This window comes from Gossypium arboreum, chromosome 9 (genome assembly GCF_025698485.1).
Source record: "Gossypium arboreum isolate Shixiya-1 chromosome 9, ASM2569848v2, whole genome shotgun sequence".
NCBI classification, from domain to species: Eukaryota; Viridiplantae; Streptophyta; class Magnoliopsida; order Malvales; family Malvaceae; genus Gossypium; species Gossypium arboreum.
The window spans coordinates 12079700-12095194 of NC_069078.1; the positions used below are offsets into that span (position 1 = coordinate 12079700).

The 15495-nt window shown below is 34.8% G+C and overlaps 2 non-coding genes across 2 annotated transcripts; both read left to right on the forward strand.

Moving 5' to 3' along the window:
- Nucleotides 1-1859: 1859 nt before the first annotated feature.
- On the forward strand, nt 1860-1961 carry LOC128281224 (small nucleolar RNA R71). Its single transcript, XR_008271437.1, has one exon. It is a non-coding gene; the product is annotated as a small nucleolar RNA R71 (small nucleolar RNA).
- Nucleotides 1962-14869: 12908 nt separating this feature from the next.
- Nucleotides 14870-14976, forward strand: LOC128281149 (small nucleolar RNA R71). The gene has a single exon (XR_008271361.1). It is a non-coding gene; the product is annotated as a small nucleolar RNA R71 (small nucleolar RNA).
- The last annotated feature ends 519 nt before the right edge of the window (nt 14977-15495 follow it).

Below are 15495 nucleotides of genomic sequence, written 5' to 3' on the forward strand. Positions count from 1 at the left end.
GTTAGGCCTTAATAATAATGGTAATGTAGAATTATTTCCAAGGAATACGTATTCCAAGTGATTTGGTAATTGTTTGAGTTCCAGTTTGGGAGGTTCTTCAATAGAGGGTTTCTGCTTAAAATCATCGTTCCCTTTAATGTCCTCATATTCTGCTTGTCTTTAGGAAGATTCATTGAAGTTTAGTTTAGCTTTTATTTTGCCTGTCTCAGAATCATCGTCATCTATCTCCTCTCCTTGGGCATGGCACAGTTCCAACATGTCCTTATGTATGATTTCCTAAAAAGAATCTTGAGCAGCGTGATCAATAGAGTTAATAAAATAACATGAGTCATCTTGTTCCTTAGAAAATCTCATGGCATTATAAATTTTAAAAACGATTTCTTCGTCACCTACTCTAAGTACCATTTTACTATCACCCACATCAATAACAGTCCTAACAGTGGCTAAAAATGGACGCCCTAAGTTAAAGGCACTTTAACATCTTCATCTATATCAAGCACAACGAAGTCAACAGGGAATATAAATTTATCTACTTTTACAAGTATGTCCTCTATAATACCCTTAGGATATTTAACAGATCTATCAGCTAGTTGAATGCTCATCCTAGTAGGTTTAGGTTCCCCAAGACCAAGTTGTTTAAACATTTTATAAGGCATCAAATTAATGCTAGCACCTAAATCAGCTAGTGCCTTATCGACGTTAAAACTACCAATTAAGTAGGGTATAGTAAAACTCCCTAAATCTTTTAGTTTGGTTGGCAGTTTGTTTTGGAGTATAGCCGAACATTCCTCATTAAGTTCCACTGTAGATAAGTCTTCAAACTTCCTTTTGTTTGTTAGGAGCTCCTTTAAAAATTTTGCGTATGTAGGCATCTGCGATATAGCTTCAACAAAAGGTAAGTTAATATGTAGTTGTTTAAAGAGTTCAAGGAATTTACCAAATTGTGCATCCATGTTGTCTTTCTTCAACTTTTTTGGGTATGGAATTGGTGGTTTATATTCCTTCGATATTGGATTGACATTGTTTTCGGGTTTTACCTCCTCTCCTTTGCTTCTGTCAGCTTCTTGTTGTGGCTTCTTTTCAGATTCAGCTAACACTTTCCCACTCCTCAGTGTAACTTCTTTCACATGTGCTTTTGGATACGATTTGGTGTTACTAGGTAGATTTGCTGGTGCTCTTTCTGAAATCATCTTAGCCAGCTATCCAATTTGAGTTTCAAGCCCTTGGATCGATGCTTGTTGATTTTTGAGTGCCGTCTCGGTATTCCAAAAATGAGTTTCTAACACTGAGATGAATTTGGTTAGCATCTCCTCAAGGTTCGGCTTCTTTTCTTGCTGGTAAGGTGGTGGTTGAAAGCCTGGAGAATGTTGTGGCCTTTGATTTCCTTGACCACCCCATGAGAAATTGGGATGGTTCCTCCAACCTGCATTATAAGTGTTACTATATGGGTTATTTTTGGGATCTAGAGTTATTGTTACCCATATATTGAACTTGTTCCTCCTTGATGCTAGGGTTGAAGGGTTGATATTTTGTGCATGTTCCTCCTCCATTAGAATCGCACCTCATCACTGGATGTACCTGAGTAGAACCACACAAACCGTCAATCTTTTTATTTAAGAGTTCTACTTGGTTAGATAGCATAGTAACCGCGTCGAGGTTGAAAGCACCGGTTGCTTTCGTCGGCTTTGTTCTCATAACTTGCCACTGATATTTATTCAGTGACATCTCTTCAATAAATTCATAAGCTGTCTCAGGTGTTTTATTATTGATAGTTCCTCCAGCGGCTGCATCAATCATCTGCCGAGTCGAAGGATTCAGGCCATTATGGAAAGTTTGAACCTGTAGCCAAAGTGTGACCCATGTTGAGGGCACCTTATCAAAAGGTCCTTGTATCTCTCCCATGCATCGTAAAGTGTTTCTAAATCCATCTGCACAAAAGAAGAGATACCATTACGTAATTTGGCTGTTTTAGCTAGTGGAAAATATTTTAATAAAATTTTTTCAGTCATTTGTTCCCAAGTAGTAATTGACGCTCGTGGTAATGAGTTCAACCACTTTTTAGCCTTATTCCTTAATGAAAAGGGAAACAACCGAAGACAGATGGCATCATCGAAAACGCCATTGATTTTAAATGTATCATAAAATTCTAGGAAATTTACCAAGTGAGCGTTGGGATCCTCATCCTGCAAACCATCAAACTAAACAAACTGTTGTATCATTTGAATTGTGTTAGGTTTCAGTTCAAAATTATTTGCAACAACAGCAGGTCTAACTATACTTGACTCAGTTCCTGTTAAATTAGGTTTAGCATAATCACACATAGTGCGCGGAGCGGGATTCTGATTAACAGCAATCGCAGGAGGTAGCGAATTTTCTTGGTTTTCAGCCATCTCCTCGGTTGGGGTTTGAATATCGTCCTCTTGCTCGTTTTTTGTGTATCTTAAGCTTCACCTTATTTCTCTTTGGTTTCTACGAACTGTGCGATCGATTTCTTCGTCAAAAAGTAGTGGTTTTGACGAGTTTCTTCTAGTCATAAACTATAAAAACCTGCCAAGAGAGAAAAAGTAAACTAATAAATAATAATAAAAATAAAATAAAATTAACTTGCAAGAAAAATAAATGGCTAAAGTAATAAAAATTGAGTGTTCCTAATATCTTAGTTCCCCGGCAACGGCGCCAAAAACTTGATACGTGATATTCGTGTGATAAGTTTTATAAATTTATAATTAATCATTCATGAAACTAACTATTATCACGATGTAGGCAAGTGTACCTATCGAACATTAGTATAGTTTTAGCAAGACCAGATTGTCGAACTCAAAGGAACTAAAAGTACTAGTAATGACTGTCTTTTTATTATCTAGCCTAAGAATAAGGGGGTTTGTTTTAAATAACTAATTAACTAAACTAAGAAATCACAAAAAATAGAATTGGGGAACTATTTTTAGAAAAACGATTGAATTAAGACAATTCCTAAGGAAAAATCCACCTAGACTTCACTTGTTTATTTGACTCTAAATCGAACGATTTATTCATTTGACTTGATCCGTAAAAATTCCTAAGTTATATTATTATCTCTTTCGAGACTAACAATGTCTAACCCTAGGTTGAATAACTGAAATGTCTTTTTAATTAACTCCCTAGAGTTGCATTAACTCGATCTATGGATCCCCTTATTAGGTTTCACCCTAATCCGGCAAAATCTTGTCACCATATCTCTAGGCGCGCAACCAACTCCGCTTAATTATGACAAATGTACTCTTAGACAGGGTCTATTCCTCCCCTGAATAAGAGCTTAACTTGAATCAATATCCTGGAATATCAAAACAAGAATTAAGAACACATAATTAAGAACAAGTTAAATATTTATCATACAATTTAGATAATAATAACAAGATCTGTCTTAGGTTTCATTACCCTTAGGTATTTAGAGGTTTTAGTTCATAACTGAAAAGGTAAACATCTCAGAAGAATAATGAATATAAAACATAAAGAAAAACCCAAAACTCCTGAAGAGAAATTGAGGGGAGATCTTCAGTCTTGATGAAGAATCCGACTTCTGAGATGGCTCAATCGGCTTTCCTTGAGCAGTTCCCTGCTTCCTTCCCTCTGTGTCTTTTTTTCTCCTCCTTTAGGGTGTATTTATAGGCTTTAGAATGCCTAAGAACCCTCAAAATTGGCCTTTTTTGAATTGGACTCAACTTGGGCTCGGTAGGGACACGCCCGTGTGCGATTATTACAGGCCGTGGTCAAGCCTGTTAAAGAGGCACGAACGTTTGGTCCACCCGTGTGAGTCGTGCTTCGATTCTTCCAAATTGACATGGCCGTGTGGTCTGCCCGTGTGAGGAGGTCCAGTCCGTGTTGATTTCGTACGTTAGCCCATTTTCTCCGTTTTTGGCCCATTTCTCGTTCCTTTCACTCTCCTATGCTCACCTAAGTATAAAACATAAAATTAAGGCATTAGGAGCATCGAATTCACCAATTTTAAGGAAAAATTATTCACAAAATGTGCTAAGCGTGTGATAGAAATATGTATAAATTACAGTTTATCATTTAGCAAGACCGGATTGTCGAACCCAAAAGAACCAATAGTACTTGTAATTACTTTCTCTTTATTATCTAGCCTAAAAACTAAGGGATTTTTTTATCTAAACTAATTAACTAAACTAAGAGTGCACATAGAGAAATTGGGGGAAAGCTTTTGGGAAAATTCGATTGATTAAGACAATACCCAAGGAAAAATTCACCTAGACTTCACTTGTTATTTGACTCTGAATCAAACGATTTATTCATTTGACTTGATCCGTAGAAATCCCTAAGTTATATTATTATCTCGCTCGAGGCTAATAACATCTAACCCTAGGTTGATTAATTGAAATCTCTTTCTATTTAATGCCCTAGTGTTGCATTAACTCGATCTATGGATCCCCTTATTAGGTTTCACCCTAATCTGACAAAATCTTATCACCCTATCTCTAGGCGTGCAATCAAGTCCGCTTAATTATGACAAATTTACTATTAGACAGAGAGTTTTGCTCCTCTGAATAAGCGCATTAACTTGAATCAATATCCTGGAATATTAAGATAAGAATTAAGAACACATAATTAATAACAAGTCAAATATTTATCATACAATTTAGATAATAATAACAAGATCCATCTTAGGTTTCATTTCCCTTAGGTATTTAGAGGGTTTAGTTCATAATTATAAGAGAAAACATCTCAGAAGAATAATGAATACAAAACATAAAGAAAACCCAAAACCCCTGAATGGAAATTGAAAGGAGATCTTCAGTCTTGACGATAAATTCGGCTTCTAAGATGGATCAATCGGCTTCCTTTGAGTGATTCCTTGCTACTCTGTGTGTATGTTCTAAGTGCCTCCTCAGGTGTTTAAATAGGCTTTAAAATGCCTAAGAGCACTCAAAAGTAGCCTTTTCCGAATAGGACTATACTTAAGTGCCTCCTCAGGTGTTTAAATAGGCTTTAAAATGCCTAAGAGCACTCAAAAGTAGCCTTTTCCGAATAGGACTATACTTGGGCTCGACAGGGACACACTCGTGTGACACGCCTGTGTGCGATTGCTCCAGACCGTGGTCAAGGCTGTTAAATAGGCACGGACATGTAGTTTACCCGTGTAAGTCGTGCTTCAATCCTTCCAAATGGGCACGACCGTGTGGCTTACCCGTGTGAGGAACTCCAGGCCGTGTTGATTTCTCATGTTGGTCTATTTTCTCCGTTTTCGGCCCGTTTCTCGCTCTTTTCACTCTCCTATGCTCACCTAAGTATAAAACATGAAATTAAAGAATTAGGAGCTTCGAATTCACCAAATCTAAAGAGAAACCATCCATAAATTTGCTAAGCATAGGATAAAAATATGTATAGATTACGGTTTATCAAATACCCCCACACTTAAGCGTTTGCTTGTCCTCAGGCAAAATCCTCAACTCGCAATCAAAATAAATTCTTCTCAAATTATAATCCCTATCAATAATATCTCAAAATAATCCATAAATAATCATACATTGAAAATTCAACTAAAAGTGGATCAAAGTTTCAAACATTCCAAGTTGAGCATTTTATCACGAAAACATAGGTGTCCGCCCTCATCTAAGTAATCACCTTTGATCAAAATATCACAGAATTTAACATCCTCACTAAAGATTCACTCAAATCACTCGAGGTGTTTAAGGACATCAAATAAATCACTCATTAGTCAATATGAAAAGTTATTACCATAGGTTTGCATGAAAATCAAATCTCCACCACTATTATGGAATGTTATGCAGTTTTCAACTTGTCTAACTCTGAAGCCAAATTTGTCCCGTGCAACTTGTATTTAGATAGTAGATAAGTGTTAGATTTTGGTTTAATTTATGTAGAGTTCATTAAATGTATGATCTTTAAAAAGCTTCGTTTGCTTTAATTTAGAGAATAATTACAACCGGTCAACAACTGACAAGGTGCCCTGATAATTAATTAACAATTGTGAAAAATTTTTATATCATGTGGTTCTTTGCGTCCATCAACTAAAATAATTGAAATTCGGTTGTTTAAAAGCCATGGTGAGTTGCTACATGGAAAGCTTTGTTCAATTATGCCATTGTAAAGCGATCTTTGGTTAGTTCATGTAGTATTTCGCTTTCATGAATCATTTGGAAGTCCTATGATGTGCACCTTGTCATACTAAGTGGTGTTAATCATTCAATTTGCATTAATTTGATGTAAATGTACCTGATGTCATTACATTGTAAGATTGAAAGTTCAGTCATCATAGATTTATCAGTCTGGCATGTGTCTAAGTTGTGCTAATTCATCTTATAAATCAAATCATCTACATCAGCATCCTCTTAATTCTGCTTATGCATTACAATAGCTCGAATATTTCATAATTTATGAGTACTTGATAAGTGTTATAGAAATAACTAGCAAAATTTTGTTTCAGATGATTTGATATAGAATCGTCTTTCGACATCGTGTTGATCGAATTTATATGCATTCAACGTTTGTCCTAACGAATTGATACTTGCTTTTAAATGTATACATGAGTTTTCATTAAGGTGTCATATAATTTGCAATCGTTATCAATCTCTCGATTGGTTGCATACTTCAAATAGTGTAGGTTTAATCTTCGATATTTCCACGTTGTTTTGTATAATGCCGATCTAAGTTGATCATCTTTCTACAATGCTGTAATCCAAATAAGCAATGAATGAATTCATCTGATTCTTAACATTCATATTGCATAGCTTCATATCATAGCTTGACTGAACTCATTCCATCAGATATTCTGTCAAACATGAAAATGTTATTAGATGAATGCTGTGTCCTAATGCCTGGTATAATGAGTCAACTATTTATTGATCATACGTCGAATGATCATATAATGGTCTAATCTTCCAGATGCACAGTAATAATTTGTATCGAATGTCATGAATCATCTTTACTATTATGTATCAAATATAAATAGTAATTATGCTATCTCTTATATAGGTTAATTCATGTACCAAAAATTTATCTCTGAGAACTATTTACAAGAAAATGTTATGCTTCTAGATTATTGCTAACTTATATCTTTATTAGTCTTAAGGTAAAATAGTCTTAGTTAAAGTCTTAAGTTTTAAACATTTGATGATACTTAAGGTTGGCTTATTCTTAATTCATCAAGTTAAGATGTCACAATGAAAGTTCATTTGCAAATTGATAATGAGCTGTTTGTGTATTATGTACTGCATATATGTTGAGATAGGTTGATTATTCAACGGTAGTCAAATTGTGCTTCGAGAATTGAATACAGTAGCATCTTTAACTACCATAGTCTTTAATTGCGTATCATTTACTAACTAATGAAAGTATGTGCGTTAGTAATGTTTGATTAAAAATTCATACTTGAATTCAAAAGTTAAATCTTCAGAGTTTCAGTAACTATTGTTGAATTTTGTATCTTATCTTGGATCTGGTTCGATCTTGTGAAACGTATAATGGTACATTTTGTAATCATTATGTTCGTCATACTCAATTTAATCTTCAAGTTAAAAGCATCGTATGGAAATCGATCTAAATAGATGGTAGTTAGAATGTTATCACTATAGTCATTGATTAATAACTGGTTCATAATATTAAATTGTTAGTTCTGTTTAAAGTTGTTCAATTGAATATTCGAATAATGCTAGAAATTAACAATATCTAATTAATTGTTACAATATAATTAATGGTTTTATCAGTTTCAAAAAGTCAATTGTATGACATTAAGACTATCTATTGGATATAATTGACATGATTTGACTTCATCAATTATCATCATTTGTTCAAACAGTGCTCATATTTAGATTCGTTGGCAACATGATAAGAGTGTACTCTATCGTTTTTGGAATTACTACAAGTTTAGATCTTCAGAATGCATAAATATTACCGACTTATCCAATCGCTATTCATATGGAGTTCTTATGTCAAGTAGAGTTTCAAGTACTTATTCCAAGATTATCGAAGATCTCAAAGTATACTTGATTGTGATTAGTGTTAGTGGTATGCACTGAATATATATTGAATCATTAACTTAATCATCATGAAAGAATTGATATAATGCACAGTTGTAATCAACTAGTACATGATTCATTAGTAGAAATGATATCCTGATGTTCATGCTCAATCTGAATTTAAACATTAATCTATTAATAACTGATAATGGAAAATCATATGTAATCGATATCAAGCAATCATGATGAAGTTTAGCAAATATTCGATCTATTGAAGTAGTTTAATAGATTTTATCATACAGTGTGAGTAATTCACTTTGCGATTTAGTCATCTAATAATGTATTGAACTTGAAATGCTAAATCTTCCAATGATTGATTCTAATCAAGTTGTATTGAATTAAGTAATATCATAAAATAGTTAAGATTATCAATATCGTTTAATGGGTACTGTTCACTACATTGTTATAACATTACTAAGGTATCATAACAATTCAGTTAAAGTGTTCAAAGTTTCAAAACTTAGCGTTAATTCGAAATGTTAATTGTTAGCTTAATCGAGTTAAAATGAATAATAAAGTAATACTATGAAGTCAATCGTATGTAAATTCTTGCTGTATACTAGAAGATGGGATATGATTCAAGTAAAACATCAAGTTTGCATAGTATCAGTAGTATGTCACCATTCAGCTATCGGTGAATGTCAGTCATACAACGACATAGCAGACATGACATGAGTGTTGAGGCAACATCGATACTTCCAAATGTTTGAAGAAAATAGATATAGCCTTAATCATTGCGTATCGAAATTCAGTATTTATCATGACTAGTAAATAGTAATCATAATAAATAAATGAAGATCTAATGTATCTATCATATGTCATATCAGATTTATTCATATTATCGTAACTCAATGATTACACCATGATGCATAAATTGACTAGTCGAACATGTATTATCATGTAATGATCTAGAGTAGACAAGATAGTTCATGTATCTAAGTTCAGACATTCAACCGTGTGATAAAGTAGCTATCCTGATAGTAATTAATTGAGGTTCTTCAATCAAAATGGATGTGTATAATGTATCAATGTAGTCTTAAAATTACATTTAAATATAATATTTAAGTCTAGGTAGAGTAGCTTTGCATTTGGTTGTACATTCGTACCAATCATTCTCTGAAATAGAAGTGGTATTGTACCATTGATATAGATTGCAGTGATTATTCCGTTAATGTTTATACTTGATGCATATTGTACATTGTTAACTATCAAATTGTGACTTCTAAGAAGATTCCTATGATGTTGTATATTGTTCATGGCAATATATTAAATATTTGTCTAATAAAAGGTAACTTGTATAAATGTAAGGTTAATATTGAAGATACATTAATCTGTACGAACGTAATAATAAGTCTAGTTAACTGGATCAGAATGATATTAGTCAAAGCATTATGAGCATTAAATTGATCAACATGAAATTACTATACAAACAATTGTATATGCTAAAAATTAGCTAGTACTAATAACACTTATTGCTACTGCCATGACATAATCGATCCATACAACATGTAAAAAGTGGCAATGACCAAAGCATATCAAAGTTGAGGTCAAAGAAATGAAAAGCAGGATTGAAGAGAAACGATAATGCTGCAAAGATCTAAGTAATATAACCAAAGTAATGATGATGAAATGACTATCGTTATGAGCAAATGATGAAGGAATGATAATGCTAACATATGGAAATTGCGAGCAACTATGTTTAATTAAATATCCTAACTCTCATCGACATAGCTAAACTAGGTCACCTAATTTACGTTAAATTGTATCCGTTCAGGTTACATACTACAGTGCACTTCGCATAACCATTACACATTAAATACTTGAATTATAAATTACCTTCGTAACAATTTAGATTTGTCAAATGTCGTAAAATGAAATATTACAATGTAATTAAGGTTGCACAACTACAATCTAAACATGGTAATTGTTGTTTGCTGCAAATCGTTATAACTTGGTTACATAAGCTTGGTACTGGAATCAGACATATCGTCTAGTACATTTAATTTAATTATACTTCTACTATTTTTAGTGATTTTTCAATCTCATCTCACTGCTGCTGTCCGCAACAGTTACTGCAGAGACTATGCCAATTTCATGAATCTTTCCTTGGCCTTAATCATCCATCATACATGACACAAATTATGGCCACCTTATCAAAATTAGAGTTTCTAAGACTCGTGGCTATAGGTTCTAGCATCCCACTCGACGACCACATAGGCCATTTTCACATGGCTTAAAGTTTACAACCCACAATTCGACAAAATATAATAGCCTATACATGCCAAATGTTCTTCAACAACGAAAACAATACCACAAGATTTCAGCCGGTGTGATGACTTCAACGACGGTCCCGATCACGCAAACAATACGAGTCCGAGAGACCTAAAATGGGTGACAAGAAAAACACCGAGTGAGTTTACAACTCAGTAAGTCATAAGCATTCATCAATCCACTGATAAAGTTACTACAACATGTACAACAAACGAGGCTAGGTACTCATCCATATCGAATCTATACCATAGTACCTCGGACCTTTCGGTCCAATCTCGTACCAAGTCATACATCCACATTTCATATTCTACACAACAAGATAATCGAAGCATTTTTACACATTAACTCATTTTCTAGCACAACCATACACACGTATTGCCCGCACACATAGTGCCGAAAGCAAACTTTCTACACATTCCACTATTTCTTTTACATTCAACAATTATCCTCACTCCATACACATACAATTTCATTTATACATATATAGCATTCCATTAAACACAATTGCATAGATTTTCCAATCATTTAAGCAATATCAAACATATGTGCTTAATGACTTACTTTGTTTGGGGTAGAACGGTTCCAAATCGGCTACTCGTTTGCTTTCTCCTTTCCTTTGTCCAATCTAGTTCCCTTTGCTCTTGAGCTAAATCAAACAATTTACCTCTCCATCAAACACAAACATACGGCATTCACATGCATTATTATGGTTATTGCCGAATACTTAACACAACTAAGCTGAAAATTTACTCAATCTCATCTTAATTTATTGCTACTTATTTATCAAAGTTTCCAATACAAGGTATTTAACACCTATGCCCATTTATACCCCATATGGTCGAATGCTTCATTCCTTACCCAATTAACCATCCAACAATTTTTCAGCCTCATTACCACCCTTTTCATGTCTAATTGTTTAAATACTCTCAAGCTCATTCACAAGTACTATTATACATCTCATTAAGCATTAATCATTTTGCAACATAAATTCTATAGCATGGCCGAATACTCATGCACACACACATAACAACAAGAACTCAATGGCACAAAATTTCCTTTTGTTAAACATTCGAACTCACTCATCTCCATGCTTTCATCACAACAACATCAAAACACTCACCAAGGAAGACAACATGCATGGTCAATACTCATGCACACACACACATAACAACAAGAACTCAATGGCACAAAATTTCCTTTTGTTAAACATTCGAACTCACTCATCTCCATGCTTTCATCACAACAACATCAAAACACTCACCAAGGAAAACAACATGCATGGCCGAAATTTAACTCACCTAACAACTTAGTTTCGATTTGAGATTCAAGGAAAATTTTGAACCAATCCTCCAAATCATGCATGCATTTTCAAGAGTGGCATAAAACATACCTTATTGTATCAAAACACCTTAGTCTAGTAAGCTCCCATGGATGATTTTCTCAAGCTTTTTCCCCCCCTTTCTTCTTAGTATATTCGGCTAAGCAAGGAGAAAATGAGAGAATGAACACTTTTTTTTCTTTTGTTTTCATCATATCCCTATTTTTTCAATTTCATTTCTTTATTCTTTCAAGCATAATCCATTAGCTAAACATGTTTGAAACATGTTTTCCTTGCCCATCACTCTTGACATGGCGGCCACTACCCTTAGGAATGGGCTATTTGACATGCAAGTCCATTTATTTTACTTCATCCTTTTATTAATCTCCTAAAATTAGCCACATCTATTTAAATCCTTTCACATGAGTCCTTTTTCTTTCAATTCACAATCAAATTAACTAAATCAAAGAATTCAAAATTCACACATGCATTTTCACATATTCTAGACAATAAATATTACGTTCGAACATGTCGGTGACTCGGTTTAGCGGTCCCGAAACCACTTCCCGACTATGGTCAATTTTGGGATGTCACAATCCCTCTACTAGAAATTTTATGTCCTAACACAATGCCTTCTTGAACCATAAAGTGACATTTTCCCAGTTAAGCACAAGGTTTGTTTCCTCACATCTTATTAACACTAATTTTAAATTTTTGAGGCAAAGATTGAAAGAGTTATCGAAAACTGAGAAATCATCCATAAATACCTCCATGACGTCTTCTATGAGTTCATAAAAAATGGCCATCATGCAGCGCTGAAAAGTAGCAGGAGCATTACATAATCCAAAAGGCATTCTACGATGAGCAAACGTACCGTATGGATATGTAAATGTCGTCTTTTCTTGATCTTCAAGAGCTATTGGGATTTGGAAATAGCTAGAGAGTCCGTCTAAAAAACAGTAGCACATGTGCTCGACAATCTTTCCAACATTTGGTCAATGAATGGAAGGGGGAAGTGATCTTTTCTCATGGCATCATTTAGCTTCCTATAATCAATGCACTCTCTCCAACCTGTGACTGTCCTTGTTGGGATTAATTCATTCTTCTCTTTGGCTACAACAGTCACGCCTCCTTTCTTAGGAACAACCTGCACCGGACTCACCCAAGAACTGTCAGAAATAGGAGAAATAATTCCAGCATCTAGGAGTTTAATTACGTCAGCTTTAACAACTTCCTTCATGTAGGGGTTCAGTCGTCTTTGGGCTTGCACGCATGGTTTATATTCATCTTCCATTAAAATTTTGTCGGTGGAAAAAGAATGGCTGATCCCTTTAATGTTAGAAATTTTCCAAGTTATGTCCCTTTTATGCTCTCTTAATACTTGGAGTAATTCCTCTTTCTCTTTGGGTTGCAAGTCGGATGCAATAATTACCAGTAATATAGAATTATTTCCAAGGAATGCATATTCCAAGTGATTCGGTAATTATTTAAGTTCTAGTTTGGGAGGTTCTTCAATAGAGGTTTTTTCTTAAGTTTATCTTTTACTTTAATTCCCTCATATTCTACTAGTTTTGGGGAGGTTTCATTGGAGTTTAGTTTGGTTCCTATCTCAGAATCATCATCCAGCCCCTCCCCTTGGACGAGACATAGTTCCATTGTGTCCTTGTGTACGATTTCCTGAAAAGAATCTTGAGTAGCATGATAAATAGAGTCGATAAAATAAAATGAGTCATCCTTTTCCCTAGAAAATTTCATGGCATCATAAATTTTAAAAATAATCTCTTCGTCACCTACTCTAAGTACCAATTTACCATCACCCACATCAATTACAGCTCTAGTAGTGACTAAAAATGGGTGACCTAAGATTAAAGGCACCTCAACATCTTCATCCATGTCAAGCACAACGAAATCAATAGGGAATATAAATTTATCTACTTTTACAAGTACGTCTTCTATAATTCCCCTAAGATATTTAACAGATCTATCAGCTAATTGAATACTCATCCTAGTGGGTTTAGGTTCCCCAAGACCAAGTTGTTTAAACATTCTATATGGCATCAAATTAATGCTGGGGCCTAAATCAGCTAGTGCTTTATCAACATTTAAACTACCAATTAAGTAGGGAATAGTAAAACTTCCTGGATCTTTCAGTTTGGTTGGAAGTTTATTTTAGAGTATGGCTGAGCACTCCTCATTAAGTTCCACTGTAGATAAGTCTTCAAACTTCCTTTTGTTTGTTAGAAGCTCCTTTAAAAATTTTGCATATGTAGGCATCTGCGATATAGCTTCAACAAAAGGTAAGTTAATATGCAGTTGTTTAAAAAATTTAAGAAATTTACCGAATTGTACATCCATGCGGTCTTTCTTTAACTTTGCTGGGTATGGGATTGGTGGCTTATATTCTTTTGGCATTAGATTGTCATTGTTTTCGGGTTCGACCCCCTTTCTGTCAGCTTCTTGTAGTGGCTTCTTTTCAGATTCAGCTAACACTTTCCCATTCCTTAGTGTAACTACTTTCACGTGCTCTTTTGGGTTGGGTTCAGTGTTACTAGGTAAACTTCCTGGTGGTCTTTCAGAAATTAGTTTGGCGAGCTATCCTATCTAAGTTTTGAGTCCTTGTATCGTCGCTTGTTGATTCTTAAGTGCTGCCTCGGTATTCTAAAAACGAGTTTCTGACAATGAGATGAATTTTATTAGCATCTCTTCAAGGTTCGACTTTTTCTCTTATTGGGAGGGTGGTTGTTGGTAGCCTGGAGGTGGTGGTCTCTGATTCCTTCGGCCTCCCTATGAGAAATTTGGGTGGTTCCTCCATCCTGCATTGTAAGTATTACTATAAGGATTATTTTGGGATCAAGGATTATTACCCATGTAATTTAACTACTCGTTCTCCATGTTGTGGCCATAGGGTGAGTATTTAGAATTGCTTGATCCACCTCCACTTGCTTCGCACTGCATTACTGGGTGAACCTGTGAAGAACCAAGAAAACAGTCAATTTTTTTATTCAAAAGTTTTACCTGATTAGAGAGAATAGTGACCGAATTGACGTTAAAAATGCCGGCTATTTTCATTGGCTTTGTCCTTATGACTTTCTACTGATAATTATTTAGTTACATCTCTTCTATAAATTCATAAGTATCCTCAGGTGTCTTATTATTAATAGTTCCTCCAGCGGCTGCGTCAATCATCAGTCCAGTCGAAGGATTCAGGCCATTGTGAAACGTTTGAAACTGTAGCCAGAGTGGCAACCCATGGTGAGGGAATCTTCTTAAAAGGTCCTTGTATCTCTCCCATGCATCATAGAGTGTTTCTAAATCCATCTACACAAAAGAAGAGATATCATTACATAATTTGGCTATTTTAGCTGGCGGAAAATATTTTAATAAAAATTTTTCGGTCATTTGTTCCCAAGTAGTGATTGACCCTCGTGGTAACGAGTTTAACCATTGTTTAGCTTTGTTCCTCAATGAAAAAGGGAATAACCAAAGGCAAATGGCATCATCAGAAACGCCATTGATTTTAAAAGTGTCGCAAAACTCAAAGAAATTTGCCAAATGAGCATTTGGGTCCTCGTCCTGTAAACCATCAAACTAAATAAACTGTTGGATCATTTGAATGGTGTTGGGTTTCAGTTCAAAATTATTTGCAGCAACAACAGGCCTAACTATGCTTGATTCAGTTCTTGTTAAAAAAGGTTTAGCATAATCATACATAGTACACGGAACAGGATTCTGATTAGTAGCAATCGCAAGAGGTAGCGGATTTTCCTGGTTTTCAGCCATCTCCTCGGTTGTGGTGTGAATATCGTCCTCTTGCTCTTCTTCTGTGTATCGTAAGCTTCGCCTTATTTCTCTTCGGTTTCTGTGAACTGT